The sequence below is a fragment of the Homarus americanus genome, unplaced genomic scaffold, assembly GCF_018991925.1.
Source record: "Homarus americanus isolate GMGI-L3 unplaced genomic scaffold, GMGI_Hamer_2.0 scaffold21824, whole genome shotgun sequence".
Lineage (NCBI taxonomy): Eukaryota > Metazoa > Arthropoda > Malacostraca > Decapoda > Nephropidae > Homarus > Homarus americanus.
The window spans coordinates 252,501-266,740 of record NW_024728009.1 but is presented as its reverse complement, the minus strand read 5'-3'; the positions used below and the strand labels follow the sequence as shown (position 1 = coordinate 266,740).

Sequence of the window (14,240 nt, the reverse complement as noted above, 5' to 3'; positions counted from 1 at the left end):
TCTGGCACACACACACACACACACACACACACACACACACACACACACAACACGAGACAGGTATATAATATTGCATATGACAGTTTGCAACACAGCGAAGATATTGTAGATTCATGGCCACAGCAGCTTCCGCCGATATGGTTGTAGTGGTACAGTAGTTTCCTCCAAGTATAAGACATTCCTGTACCCGCCACCAAGACAGACGTGGGTCTACTAACACTCCCCACTAACACGGCGATACGAGGAACTCCAGTTTTAGTCCAGCCCGTGTAGTAGGAGGGGAAGGAGGGAGTGAAGGAATGACAGAGGGAGATGAGAAGGGAGGAAAGGAAAGATAGGAGAGAGGAAAGGAGAGACAGGAGGGAGGAAGCGAGAGAAAGGAAGGAGAAAGGGAGACAAAGAAAGAAGGAATGAAGAGAGGGAGATAATAAACTGAGATATAGCGTATTTACAAACCTCACACTCGTCTTTCTTATACACTAACTGTAATTCCATCACATACATGTACGCGTTGCATCACTTGAGCTGTATAATGAATAAAGTGAATCATACAAGGTGACAGATTCTACAAGGGGATTCTCATGACAGGTTCTACAAGATTCTCATGACAGGTTCTACAAGATTCTCATGACAGGTTCTACAAGATTCTCATGACAGGTTCTACAAGATTCTCATGACAGGTTCTACAAAAGGGATTCTCATGCATCCTGAACAGTATCTAGTGAAGGTAAATAAATTTCGCCAAGCTCGGAGTTTAATTCTCTGATCTGATTATGTGTGACGGTGAGCAGAATTACGCAAGTCTGTACTCAGCATTTAAGAAGACTTTAAGTTTTAGACGTGAAAAGTCGTGAGAGTAAAACCTGTTAGTATACTGAACTGGATATTATAGGAAAAAATAAATATACCTGTATATATATGATGAAGGTGGTAGGATGAGGAAGAAGAGGGAGAGGTGGAAGGAGAGAGGAAGAAGAGGGAGAGGTGGAAGGAGAGTGGAAGAAGAGGGAGAGGTGGAAGGAGAGAGGAAGAGGAAGGAGGTAATGAAGGATTAGTAGAGGAAGGGAAGGAAGGAGTAAAAGAATGGTAGAGGAAGAGGAGAAAATGAGTGAAGGAATGACAGTGAGAGAGGAAAGGAGGGAGGGAGAGAAAGGGAGGAGAAGAGGAGAGAAAGGAGGGAGGAAAGATGAGAAAGGAGAGAAGTAGATACGAAAGAGTGATTGAAGAATTGACAGAAGGAGAGGAAGGAAAGACAGAGGGAATGAGAAAATTAGAAGAACGAGGAAAGAAGAGAAGGAGGGAGGAGCAAAGAGAAAGTGAAAGAGATCTAAAGTGAGAGACAAGCAGAGAGATATAGACATACAGTGCATAGATAGATAGACATAGATATTTAATAGGATAATAGACGCCGTGAAATAGGGACCTATGTCTATTTCTTAAACCGGAGCATAAACCCATTTCTTAAACCGGAGCATAAATCCATTTCTTAAACCGGAGCATAAACACGTTTTTGAAGCCTTCAGAGTACCTTCACTGCCTCCTCAGAGTACCTTTATGCTAACCAAAGGCTTCTCTCTCTCTCTCTCTCTCTCTCTCTCTCTCTCTCTCTCTCTCTCTCTCTCTAATTACTCAACATTCTACTCCTGAGATATATTCCTGACAACACACACACACACACACACACACACACACACACACACACACACACATAATGACTCAGTAAAGACAATAACTCTAGCGCTCTGCCTTGGGGGGTTCATAACAATATACACCTGAACAGGAACAAGAGGAGGGTGAACACGGGCTGATGGCAGTCAAGAACTTTTAAATATACTTGGCAGACCATTACAAAAGTGGCGTGAGTTAAGGGCAGGTGAAGGTTAAAGTGCATGTGTTAATGGCAGACGGGAATTTAAAGTGTTTGAGTTAGTGATGGATAAGGATATGTGAGTGTGGATTAGTTAGGCAGATGGAATGGAAGTGGTAGATGCTGAGAAAGTGCGGTGGCAGATGGAATGGAAGTGTTGTGTAAGGCGGAGAGAAAAAGCATTAGTACATGGGAACAAAGCGTCGTGGTTGATGAGAACAAAGTACAGTGGTAGATGGGAACAAAGTGGCGTGGCTGATGGGGTCATAAAATGCATGAGAAATTAGGGAGTCGTGTCCTTAAGAGTTGACGAGGCTTGTGTGTACATGTTTGAGGGCAAGACTTAGCTATTTTGCAGGAAGGAAATGATAATCACTGAGGACTCTTCTCTCGCTCGTCCTAGGCACAAACGAGCTACGACTCTCTCCCCTCCACGAGACGAACTATTAAGCGGATGATCGTTGCAGGGTTATCCTCGACTCGTGTCCCTTGTATCTGCGACCCACAATGCAATCCTCATTCCGGCTGGGAGATAAGTGTATCACCCCTCCTCCCGCCTGCCTCGTAACTATCTATCAAGGACATCATTATCCAGAAAGGCCTTCAAAGGGCAAGAGAAAACGTACGAGTGGAGGAGAGGGGGTGCAAAAATAAAGAGGGGGCAAGAGAAGATGTAGTAGAGGAAAAGAGGCATTTAGGCGTCACGCAGATCTCCCCAGCCTGCCACTGGGGCTGAGAAATGTGACCTCCCTGGGTTGGCGCGCGTCAGTTGCCCTCGTGAGGTGCGGGAAGGTGGACGTGTGTGAGTGCTGCTGCCGCGCCGACCCACACCTACGCTCTACCGCCACTCCTCCACCACTCAACTACGCGCCAACTCACGTCCACACCTGGAAAACATCACCGAAAAGCATCAAGATGTTTGCTACTAGTTTTTCTTACATAACCGTGAAGACTTTTCCTTATAAACTGTTTCCAGGAAGAGCGTAGAGAGAATAAGAAACGCGGAAAAAAATATCTGGCGACACGAGTGAACCTTTAACGTATCACATTCCCTTCCCCAAAGTGACCGCCACTAACACAGAAAACAAAGAAGAATCCTGATTAATAGTAGGCAATCTAGGTGGACGGCGCGCGGTGGTTGGGAGACAGATTACTCCTATGATAAATAAAGTGGAGGAACTGTTCCAAGTCTGTGAGATAGCATACACACACCCCACCCTCTCACGGGGTGAGGGGGTCCACCCTCACTAACCTGCCCAACAGAAAACACAACATTTTTGCTGCCCGACACGACACCAACGTGCGGGTCCACATCCGGATGAATTGGAATTGATGAGCTGAGGTGACTTGATGAATCACTACAGATGAAAACTGGAAACCAAGTCGCCTGACGGATGGAAAATCGTTTTGCACGACGGCGCCTGACTTGGATTAGAGCATTTTTTCCCCCGAGATTCTGGCGTCAGGTTCTGGAGTGATTTATTGGTCTGAGAAACTGTTGGCGCTGGTGTGTGACGGCTGCTGTCCGCCCCCGCCCACGACCAACTGGATAATTTAAATTTTAAAGGATAATTGTTACTCGCATTATACATAACTTAAAGTAATTATCGTTACAGACTTAACTCGTAGACTAATCTGAGCGAACATAGTGATCAGAAAATCAGAAAAAAACAAAAAACAGGAACAATTGAGCGTTATGGACAGTGGTGGTGGGCCCCAGGTCAGTCGCTGCCTGTGATGAAGGTGAGGGCCCCAAGCCGCGCCCTTCCTGGCTGTGTCCTCCCTGGGGGGCCCTCTTCTGCATGAGACAAGGTGAGTGAGTCAGTGATGGGGTTCGCACAAGTTACATTCACCCTTAATACCTAATGTAATCTCTCCTGTAATCCCGGAAATTAAACCAAGCCTTCAATGACGGTCTCTCCCTGATTACTCGCCAGAAGCTCCGTAAAAGTTGGCTTTAAGGAAAAAGTTCTAGAAAATGGGCTGGTGGGAGTCTCGCTACGCTTCCCTGTCAATGTATGCTTTGTGATACCTGTTTCAAGGATGGTTTTATTAAGTCTTGAGTGTACTAGAGTTTGGTGTTTCTTTACCTGAGCGCTACACACACGGTCCGTCGCTCTGTTCTCTCTATAGTGAGCTGAGGCGTCGTTTTCCATAAATACGCGATCGAACCAAGTCGACAAAACCCTCAAGTGCAGTTCTTGTGTAGTGATCGGTCGGTAAATCAGCGGGAATGGTCGTTGGGCAGAGAGACACAGGTGCGTCCTGCAGTGTGACAGATAATAAAAGATGTTTATGTCTGTCGATACCATCTCCACAATTACAGTATGATGAAACGATCTTGTGGCGATTACTGCAGGCACATCGAGACTCCGGCCACGAATTATTTAATGTTCTTACTGTAAATCAAAACCTAGCTGGGGATGTGAGAAAGAATTTGCTCAGAATACGGCGCAAAATTGATGGCCCTAAGTTATAGCATGAACCAACTGTCCCTTGATGCGATATCTTATTCTCATTTAAGGGGAAAAAATAACTTAAGAATCCTTAGGAATCCTGACCCTAGTGTTTATGGGAGGCCAACCAGGGCCATACAATTCCAGGGATCCCTTCCGTAAAATTTAAGCTCGACGATTGTTTTCACCGTTAATGGGAAATGTTTTATGTTATCTGATTTTTGTCGCTGGAGTTATCGAAGCTTGTTGTGAGACTTGACTCCTCTAGTCTTGGTAATATTCAGTCACATAAAGTCTCTCTCGCTCTAGGCCTGTAGGAGAGAGAGAGAGAGAGAGAACATCAGCTAAAGTCTCTCTCTCTCTCTCTCTCTCTCTCTCTCTCTCTCTCTCTCTCTCTCTCTCTCTCTCTCTCTCTCTCTGCCTGTAGAAGGGAGAACGAGAGAACATCAGCATACGAAGTGTTCTGTTTGAGCTTGGAGAGGGGTGGGGTGAGAGAGAGAGATAGTACTGTACAAGAGAGATCACTGGCCCACATCAGCTGCGTCATACAAAGCAACATGTAGCAACAGCTGTCTTGATGACCTACTTAACACGTGGATCAATAAACTGTAATTGTTGATGCAACTTTGTGTAAATGTCACTTGTCTGGATGGAGGGAAAATGTCAAGAGGCAGAGTTCTACGTGTTCTCTCTCTCTCTCTCTCTCTCTTCTCTCTCTCTCTCTCTCTCTCTCTCTCTCTCTCTCTCTCTCTCTCTCTTTCTATTTTTGTTATTTTTCAGCTCCTTTTGCCTGTCCCTTTCACGTTCTTCTCTCATTCCCTATTCTGTCTTCCTATCTGTCTCTGGTTCTGCTGTCTCTTTTACACACACACTCTCTTGTTCCCCGTAACTATTTCTGTCTTTCCACTCTCTCTCTCTCTCTCTCTCTCTCGGTTTTTTACTTGCCTCTCTCACTTCATTTTGCATTCCTCCCATTCTCGTACTTTTTCTCATCCGCTTTTCTTTATTTCCCCTCTCTCTCTTTCTGTCTTTTTTCTCTCTCTCTCATCCTATCCAGTATCTCCTATATTTTCCTTCTTCTCTCTCCCTCCCTCTTCTCCCTCCTTCCCTCTTCCCCCCTCTCGTGAGCGCTTCTTCATACCCAAGTCACACTCATGCGTAAAAACATTAACAAAAATTCTGGGTAAAATTTAGTGGCAGTAAAGAAAGGTTAGTCGGTAGTGGTGTCCCCTCCCTGGCCACAAATTGGTGATTTCACTCGACATCTTCATCGCGGAAGTGTTGGGCCGTTTCCTGGTCACCCCCTGGGGAGAGACCAGGTCCTTCTTTACAACCCTCACGCACCCTTCACCCACTGCTTCACCGATCACGTCAGGTGCTGCCGTCACTCTCATCGTCCTTCCTACATTTTAAAACAGAATCTTGCGTAGGTAACATGGTCGTGTTCTTCTTCTTATTCTTCTTCTTCCTCTGGTGAATCTCAAGGCGGGTGTGTCGTCGTCTTCCTCCCCCTCCTCTTCTTCTTCCCTCTTTCTGTCCTCTTCCTCTCGACTAGGTCCTCCTCCTCAGTGACTGTGGTCTGCTCCCAAGGTAACATGTCGACAATCGTTCTATTTTTTTTTTCAATTTAGATAATATACTGTAAACTTGTCACCGATTCTTGTATTTGTCTTTGGTAAGGTGATGGTCCAGAGTCTTATATGAGTCTCTGAAGGTCGTACTGTACAGTCTTACATCGGTGAGTCTCTGAAAGTCGTACAATTCAGAGTCTTACCAAAGAGATGTATACTTCTTAAATTGCCTTCCATGTACCCCTCTCCTGGTGACCCATGACTTATCTCCTGGTGACCCATGACCTCTCTCCTGGTGACCCATGACCTATATCCTGGTGACCTATGACCTATATCTATTGTTGACCCATGACCTATATCCTGGTGACCTATGACCTCTCTCTTGGTATCCCATGACCTTTTTCCTGGTGACCCATGACTTCTTTCCTGGTGACCCATGACCTATATCTCGGTGACCCATGACCTGTCTCCCGGTGACCTATGACCTATATCTCTTGTTGACGCATGACCTCTCTCCTGTTGACATATGACCTATATCTCTTGTTGACCCATGACCTTTCTCCTGTTGACATATGACCTATATCTCTTGTTGATCCATGGCCTATCTCCTGGTGACCCATGACCTCTCTCCTGTTGACCCATGACCTCTTTCATGGTGACCCATGACCTATCTCCTGGTGACCTATGACCTTTCTCCTGTTGACCCATGACCTCTTTCATGGTGACCCATGACCTATCTCCTGTTGACCCATGACCTTTCTCCTGTTGACCCATGACATATCTCCTGTTGACCTACGACCTACAGTATATCTCTTGGTGACCCATGACCTATATCTCCTGGTGACACACACACACACACACACACACACACACACACACACACACACACACCAGAACAACTGACCCAACTCTTAGGCTATACAATGGTTGTAAACTATTCCTCGTCTGTAGTTCTGTGGAGAGCTTCCTTAACCCTATATAATTATTAAACTTTAATCCTTTGAGATTTATGAAAGAAACTGAATGAAATAAACATATGAAAGAAAGAAAAGCGATCATTCTATTCCTAAGATAATTATATAACGAAACTAAATGAAATAAACGTCTACAAAAATAAAGAAATATATATTCCTAAGGTGACGATAAAACGAAACTTAATGATTAAAATGTCTAAAGGAATAAAACAAAATAAACGCGATTATCTGGAAGCGATCACCGAAACGAACACAAATTGACGGAACAAAAAAATACGTAAATATATAGAAAAATCTAAATACAGCGTAAATAGAATAATGAATAACGATAATTTATAACAGAAATCGATTTAATATAAAACAAAAGTGGATAAAAAATAATTGAAAAAAATAAAAAAAAAATTATAAAAAAAAATTAAAGAAAATTACAGACAGAAATGAAAACACCACCAAAAATTAAAGATAAAATGAAAGAAAAATGATATAAAAACAAGAAGACAAAAACCAAGCAGTGTGGCTAGTGGTGAGGCATTATAGATGAATACCTCAACTTGTTTTCTATTGAATATGGCGTGGCAGGGCTACACGGACGGAGGTAAGCCCAGGGCAGTCTAAATAAGATTCACACGCGCACGCTACCTAACCCCCAGGAGGCGGTGAAGGAGAGAGAGAGAGAGAGAGAGAGAGAGGCCTACACTCTTCCTTACTACCCACACGCTTTATGGTAGAGAGAGAAAGAGAGAAAAGGTTTTAAGCTTTTGTCTCGCCAGCTTAGGGTGAAAAAGGACTACAGGTGTCACTTAAGCGTTTTAAATACAAGTTTATAGCTAGAGAAGTATGAGAAATATTCGATGAGTTTGAGGAGCGTGTTTATGTTATATAGTACAAGATGCAGCTTAAGTGACGCATAAGCTTGGTTTAGAGTACAAGCTGAAGCTTAAGTGACGCATAAGAGCTTATAACCTTCTGAAGTAAACTACATCATAAGAAAAACAAAAGGAACATTATATTTGTGATAATGATGAACACAGTCATTGTACTCAGGTAAATCAAGGTGTAAGGCAGGTAAATCAAGGTGTGGGGCAGGTAACTCGAGGTGTGAGGCAGGTAACTCGAGGTGTGAGCCAGGTAACTCGAGGTGTGAGGCAGGTAACTCGAGGTGTGAGGCAGGTAACTCGAGGTGTGAGGCAGGTAACACGAGGTGTGAGGCAGGTAACTCGAGGTGTGAGGCAGGTAACTCGAGGTGTGAGGCAGGTAACACGAGGTGTGAGGCAGGTAACTCGAGGTGTGAGGCAGGTAACTCGAGGTGTGAGGCAGGTAACTCGAGGTGTGGGGCAGGTAACTCGAGGTGTGAGGTAACTCGAGGTGTGAGGCAAACTTCAGGTAACTCGATGTGAGAGGTAGCAGGTGTGTGAGGCAGGTAACTCGAGGTGTGAGGCAGGTAACTCGAGGTGTGAGGCAGGTAACTCGAGGTGTGAGGCAGGTTTAGGCAGATGGAGGCAGGTATGTAGGTACGATAGGTGTGTAGGTGCGACAGGTGTGTAGGTGCGGCAGGTGTGTAGGTGTGGCAGTGACAGTGAAAGGAAATACTACTCTATAGTCTGTTAACGGGAAGAAAACGAATAGATTATCTGTTAACGGGGTAAAACCAGCGATGTAACATATCAACAGGAAATCTGTTAACGGGATGAAAAAACAGAATCCAGTATTATACTCTGTCACAGAGAGAGAATCAGAGGTTACAATCTGTTAACGGGAAAATCAAACAATAACCTATTAACAGTAGAATAACCAAAGACATTATTTCAATCTGTTAACAGTAGAATAACCAAAGACATTATTTTCAATCTGTTAACAGTAAATTTTGGAAATAACATCAACGGTGTTTTCTGTTAACGGGAATTTCAAATATAGGTCAAAGTTGAATTAAAGTCAGAATGAGAGAGAGAAAATGTAAAGATCTGTTAACGGTGAAGTGAGAAAGCGGGTCGCCATAATCTGTTAACGGTAGAGCAAGAGAGAGAGATAAAAAAAAGAGACCTATATCATAATCTACTCAACAGAAACCATTATAAGACAAAGTTAACGGCAACAACAATAATCTGTTAACGGGAAGAACATCAGAACTCAGTAAACTTTATCCAGGTAAACCTAAAAAAAAAAAAAGTTAACCACCCATAAATGTATACTGTACCTGCTTCAAGACGGCCATAGGACACACACACACACACACGCACACACACACACACACACACACACACACACAGACAGATAAGACACTAACGTTTACCTATGACTTAGTGGATCAGTTTCCTCTTCCTCACCCTGACTAATGCAAAAATCACCTCCGGACATTTTTCTCCGCCTTACAGTCTGACGTTCTCGTTTTTAGTGTGTGTGTGTGTGTGTGTGTGTGTGTGTGTGTGTGTGTGTGTGTGTGTGTTGTTATCCACCTGAGATACGTCTGTCTGTAGTGTAGGTATGTCTGTAAATGTATGTACCGGTACCTGCATTATTATTTTTGTAATTATTTCCCACCTGTAATCTGTACCTGTAGAAATATTAACACTACATCACATTCCAACCTTTACCTGTAACACCTGTAATAATAATTCATTGTACCTGTATGTTTATCTCTTTTACCATTATCATCATTAACATACACTGCTTCACCATCTCAGATTCACACTTATAACTGTACCCAGACTGTACTTTTAATTACACGAAATTAATGAAATAATTAAGGTGGAGTTGGGTAGGTAGGTGGGTGTGTGTGGCAGAACAAAGGCCTGACATCACACACTCACATGAGCTCTTATTGCCATGGTCCGGATTCCCAGTGGCTCCCTGCATTAATTCCCCCCCCAACCCACCCTGAAGTTGAAATGTAAGAGGCCATTTAACTGGTTCACTTAAGCTACGGAATAAAGATGACAAGCTGAAGTAACTACAGTACGTTCACTTGTAGGTTCGTATTACAGGAAAAATGAACCTTGGAATTATTTATTGTTGTTGTTGTTGTTGTTTTTGGGGGGGGGGGGGTGGGTATGTTAGAGGACATGTTCTTTGAGTTTGTTCAGTAATTTTGTTCTCTGGTTGCATGTACATTGGTGGTACTGTTCTTTTAGTGTTCTTTCTTGTTTGTGTTCTTTATTGATGTTCTTCTGTATTTCCGGGTCGGTGTCACATTCACCTTTAAATGCCAGTGTTGTGAGTTAAGTTTAAGTACATGTACTAATACGACCAGTCATTCTCCTTACACATCCAGTCATTCTCCTTACACATCCAGTCATTCTAATAATACGACCAGTCATTCTCCTTACACATCCAGTCATTCTAATAATATGACCAGTCATTCTCCTTACACATCCAGTCATTCTAATAATACGACCAGTCATTTTGCATACACATCCAGTCATTCTATTTACACATCCAGTCATTCTCTTTAAACCTTCTCAGTCCCTCTTCCACTGAATAGAAATACTGCCCCTTCACCGCCATCTTCAACACACACACACACCCACCCCTTCCCCCTCTACTAAAGACGTCATCTGGTGCCACTTACAGAACAAACGCGTCTACTCATGCTGTGAGTATCAGATCAATATTCTCAACTCGGGAAGTAGCTGAACTTAAAAGCCACGTTTATTATGTATCGGTACCGTATTTATTGTGTATCGGTACCGTATTTATTGTGTATCGGTACCGTATTTATTGTGTATCGGTACCGTATTTATTGTGTATCGGTACCGTATTTATTGTGTATCGGTACCGTATTTATTGTGTATCGGTACCGTATTTAGTGTGTATCGGTACCGTATTTATTGTGTATCGGTACCGTATTTATTGTGTATCGGTACCGTATTTATTGTGTATCGGTACCGTATTTATTGTGTATCGGTACCGTATTTATTGTGTATCGGTACCGTATTTATTGTGTATCGGTACCGTATTTATTGTGTATCGGTACCGTATTTAGTGTGTATCCGTATTTATTGTGTGTCGGTAAAAAAGTGAATTGACCCAAAACTCTGACTCTTGTTTCTCTTGTTCACCAAATCACTTAAATTTACAGAAAAAAAAAACGTTTTTTTAGATACGGGGGAAAAGGATTATATTTACAGGGGGAATTGTCGCGGCGGTAGCCAAGTCGTTTACCTGCAACGACAAGTCATTTTTTTTCCTGCCGTTTTGGTCGTTTTTGTTGATACTTCGGATCACCTTTTATATGATCGGATTTTTTTCCCTTCCTCACACATCGTTCTGTTTATCTTTGTGGTTTAGGAGTCCTACGGTACTGTACTGTATGTGTTATCTCACACAGATAGAAGTTTGGTAGCGGTGCCCCCTCTCCCCCTCCCCTCCAGATACACTTATACACTGTACGCATATAGTGTGTGTGTGTGTGTGTGTGTGTGTGTGTGTGTGTGTGTGTGTGTGTGTTTATCAACTAAAGGAACTGGAATTTATAAGATGAAGTAGATAAAAATATAATTGTAGATCGGAAGAGTTGTAAACACCTGAATCATGCCAGAGTCTATGAAACACCAGAACACAGCATCCACCACACCATCAACCACACCATCATCCACCACACCATCATCCACCACACCATCATCCACTACACCATCAACCACACCATCATCCACCACACCATCATCCACATCACCATCATCCATCACACCATCATCACATCACAGCATCATCCACCACACCATCAACCACACCATCATCCACCACACCATCAACCACACCATCATCCACCACACCATCAACCACACCATCATCCACCACACCATCATCCACCACCATCATCCATCACACCATCATCCACATCACCATCATCCATCACACCATCATCAATCATCATCACCACACCATCAACCACACCATCATCCACCACACCATCAACCACACCATCATCCACCACACCATCATCCACCACACCATCATCCACCACACCATCATCCACCACACCATCATCCACCACACCATCATCCACCACACCATCCATCACACCATCATCCACCACACCATCATCCACCACATCATCCACCACACCATCATCCACCACACCATCATCCACCACACCATCATCCACCACACCATCATCCACCACACCATCATCCACCACACCATCATCCATCACACCATCATCCACCACATTTAATTCTTGTAAAAATATTAGACGAATTTCTTAGAGTTGAACACAGACAAACTCGGTAATCACTCTATACCACCTCCGCCTTCCCATTATTATCAGGGCCATAATCACACGCCTCTGAAATGAAAAGTATTTTACCAAGAACTGAAAAAGACATCAAATTATTTTATAGATGGTAAGAATAAGATATTGAATTGGGAACACAGCTCTCAAATTCCTGGAAAATATGTAATCCTGTGTAAGAAAAATTTGTAACTTTGTGTAAGAAATATGTGTAAATTTGTGTAAGAAGACGAGACAGTAAACTGCGCCTAACTATCAGGCCTTAAATACACACCAAATTATATACTTCCACACCCTAGACAAACACCCTTTCACACCCTAACATCTACCCCTCACACCTACCCCTCACACCTACCCCTCACACCCTAACACCCACCCCACACCCTAACACCTACCCCACACCCCCACACACCCCACCCCCTCACACCCCAACACCCAACCCCACACCCCACACCTACCCCACACCCCAACACCCACCCCTCACACCCCTAACACCCACCCCTCACACCTAACACCTACCCTACACACCCTAACACCAACACCTACCTCACACCCTCACACCCCAACACCCACCTACACCTCACACCCTAACACCCTAACACCTACCACACTCACCCACCTCACACCCTAACACCACCTCACACCCCTAACACCTACCTCACACCCCAACACCCACCCCCTCACCCAACACCCACCCTCACACCCCTAACACCAACCCTCACACCACAACACCAACCCTCACACCCTAACACCTACCCTCACACCCTAACACCCTCACACCCTAACACCTACCCTCACACCCCTAACACCTCACACCCTAACACCCTACCTCACACCCTAACACCTACCCTCACACCCTCACACCTACCCCTCACACCCTAACACCTACCCCTCACACCCTAACACCTACCCCTCACACCCTCACACCTACCCCTCACACCCTAACACCTACCCCTCACACCCTATACCTTTCCCCTCACCGGTGTTGATATAATTAACAGGTTAAGAGATTTTGGAGTTATTTATCACTTCCTGGTAACATTTCTATAAGGCTTAGTGACTCATAATGTTCTGTGATGAAGTATGATGTAATTATACTGATTATAGTATACCGTATAATCTGTCATGGTTTAATATATAATTAGTCATGGTTTAATATATAATTAATCATACTAAGCCATATTATACTCGTATTTTAGCTACTATATAATTACTTATACTCTACCATATAGCCAGTCATGCTATAGTGTATAATCCCTCATAGTTTAACAGGTAATATAGCATAAATGTTCTATATAATCAGTTATACTATAATACTAAACTCAGCCAAATGTATTAGAACGCTTGGTCTTTTGTGTTGTGAGCTTAAGACACAGCATCGTTACAATATTCTAATTAATATTCGTTAGTACTTGAACAGAAGATATTAATGCGAAGTTCAACTCTTAAAATATAACTTAACTCCTTCACTATGGGGTAAAAACAGACGATCTTATTCAGCACAGAGGGGACTCCATACACAAGTTATTATATCATAAAGTTAATCAGCTACGGTAGACGCTGAGTTTGTTTACGGTTTAAATTCCCACTTGTTGTGTGCTGTTTGTGGAGATGAATGGAATGTGAGGTGTTTTAGTAGTGGATGGGTTACAAGAAAGTCTTACGTGTAGTTGTGGATGAGTACAAGGAATACTCTAGTGGGTTACAAGGAGGAGGATGTTGTAGCCTGCTGTGTGATTGAGCCAGGCTAACAATGGCGAATTATAAAAGGTGAAGTTTTTAACCAAATAATAGACCCATTGTTCCTCACTCTGCTATTCTCGTGTTGACTGTCAGGTATATTTAACTCTTTGGAAAATGTATGATGCTGCTCTAAATGTATGATGCTGCTCTAAATGTATGATGCTGTTCTAAATGTATGATGCTGCTCTAAATGTATGATGCTGTTCTATTGTATGATGCTGTTCTTAATGTATGATGCTGTTCTAAATGTATGATACTGTTCTAAATGTATGTTGCTGCTCTAAATGTATGATGCTGCTCTAAATGTATGATGCTGTTCTAAATGTATGATGCTGTTCTAAATGTATGATGCTCCTCTAAATGTATGATGCTGTTCTAAATGTATGATGCTGCTCTAAATGT

The 14,240-nt window shown here is 43.2% G+C and overlaps 1 protein-coding gene across 1 annotated transcript in view; it reads left to right on the top strand.

Annotated features, from left to right (window-relative positions):
* Nucleotides 1-2,650: 2,650 nt before the first annotated feature.
* Nucleotides 2,651-14,240, top strand: part of LOC121865974 — a 72,925-nt gene continuing 61,335 nt past the window's right edge. The window contains exon 1 of the mRNA XM_042365541.1: nucleotides 2,651-3,679. The gene's annotated coding sequence lies outside the window, so the exon portion shown is untranslated. The remainder of the gene's footprint in view (nucleotides 3,680-14,240) is intronic.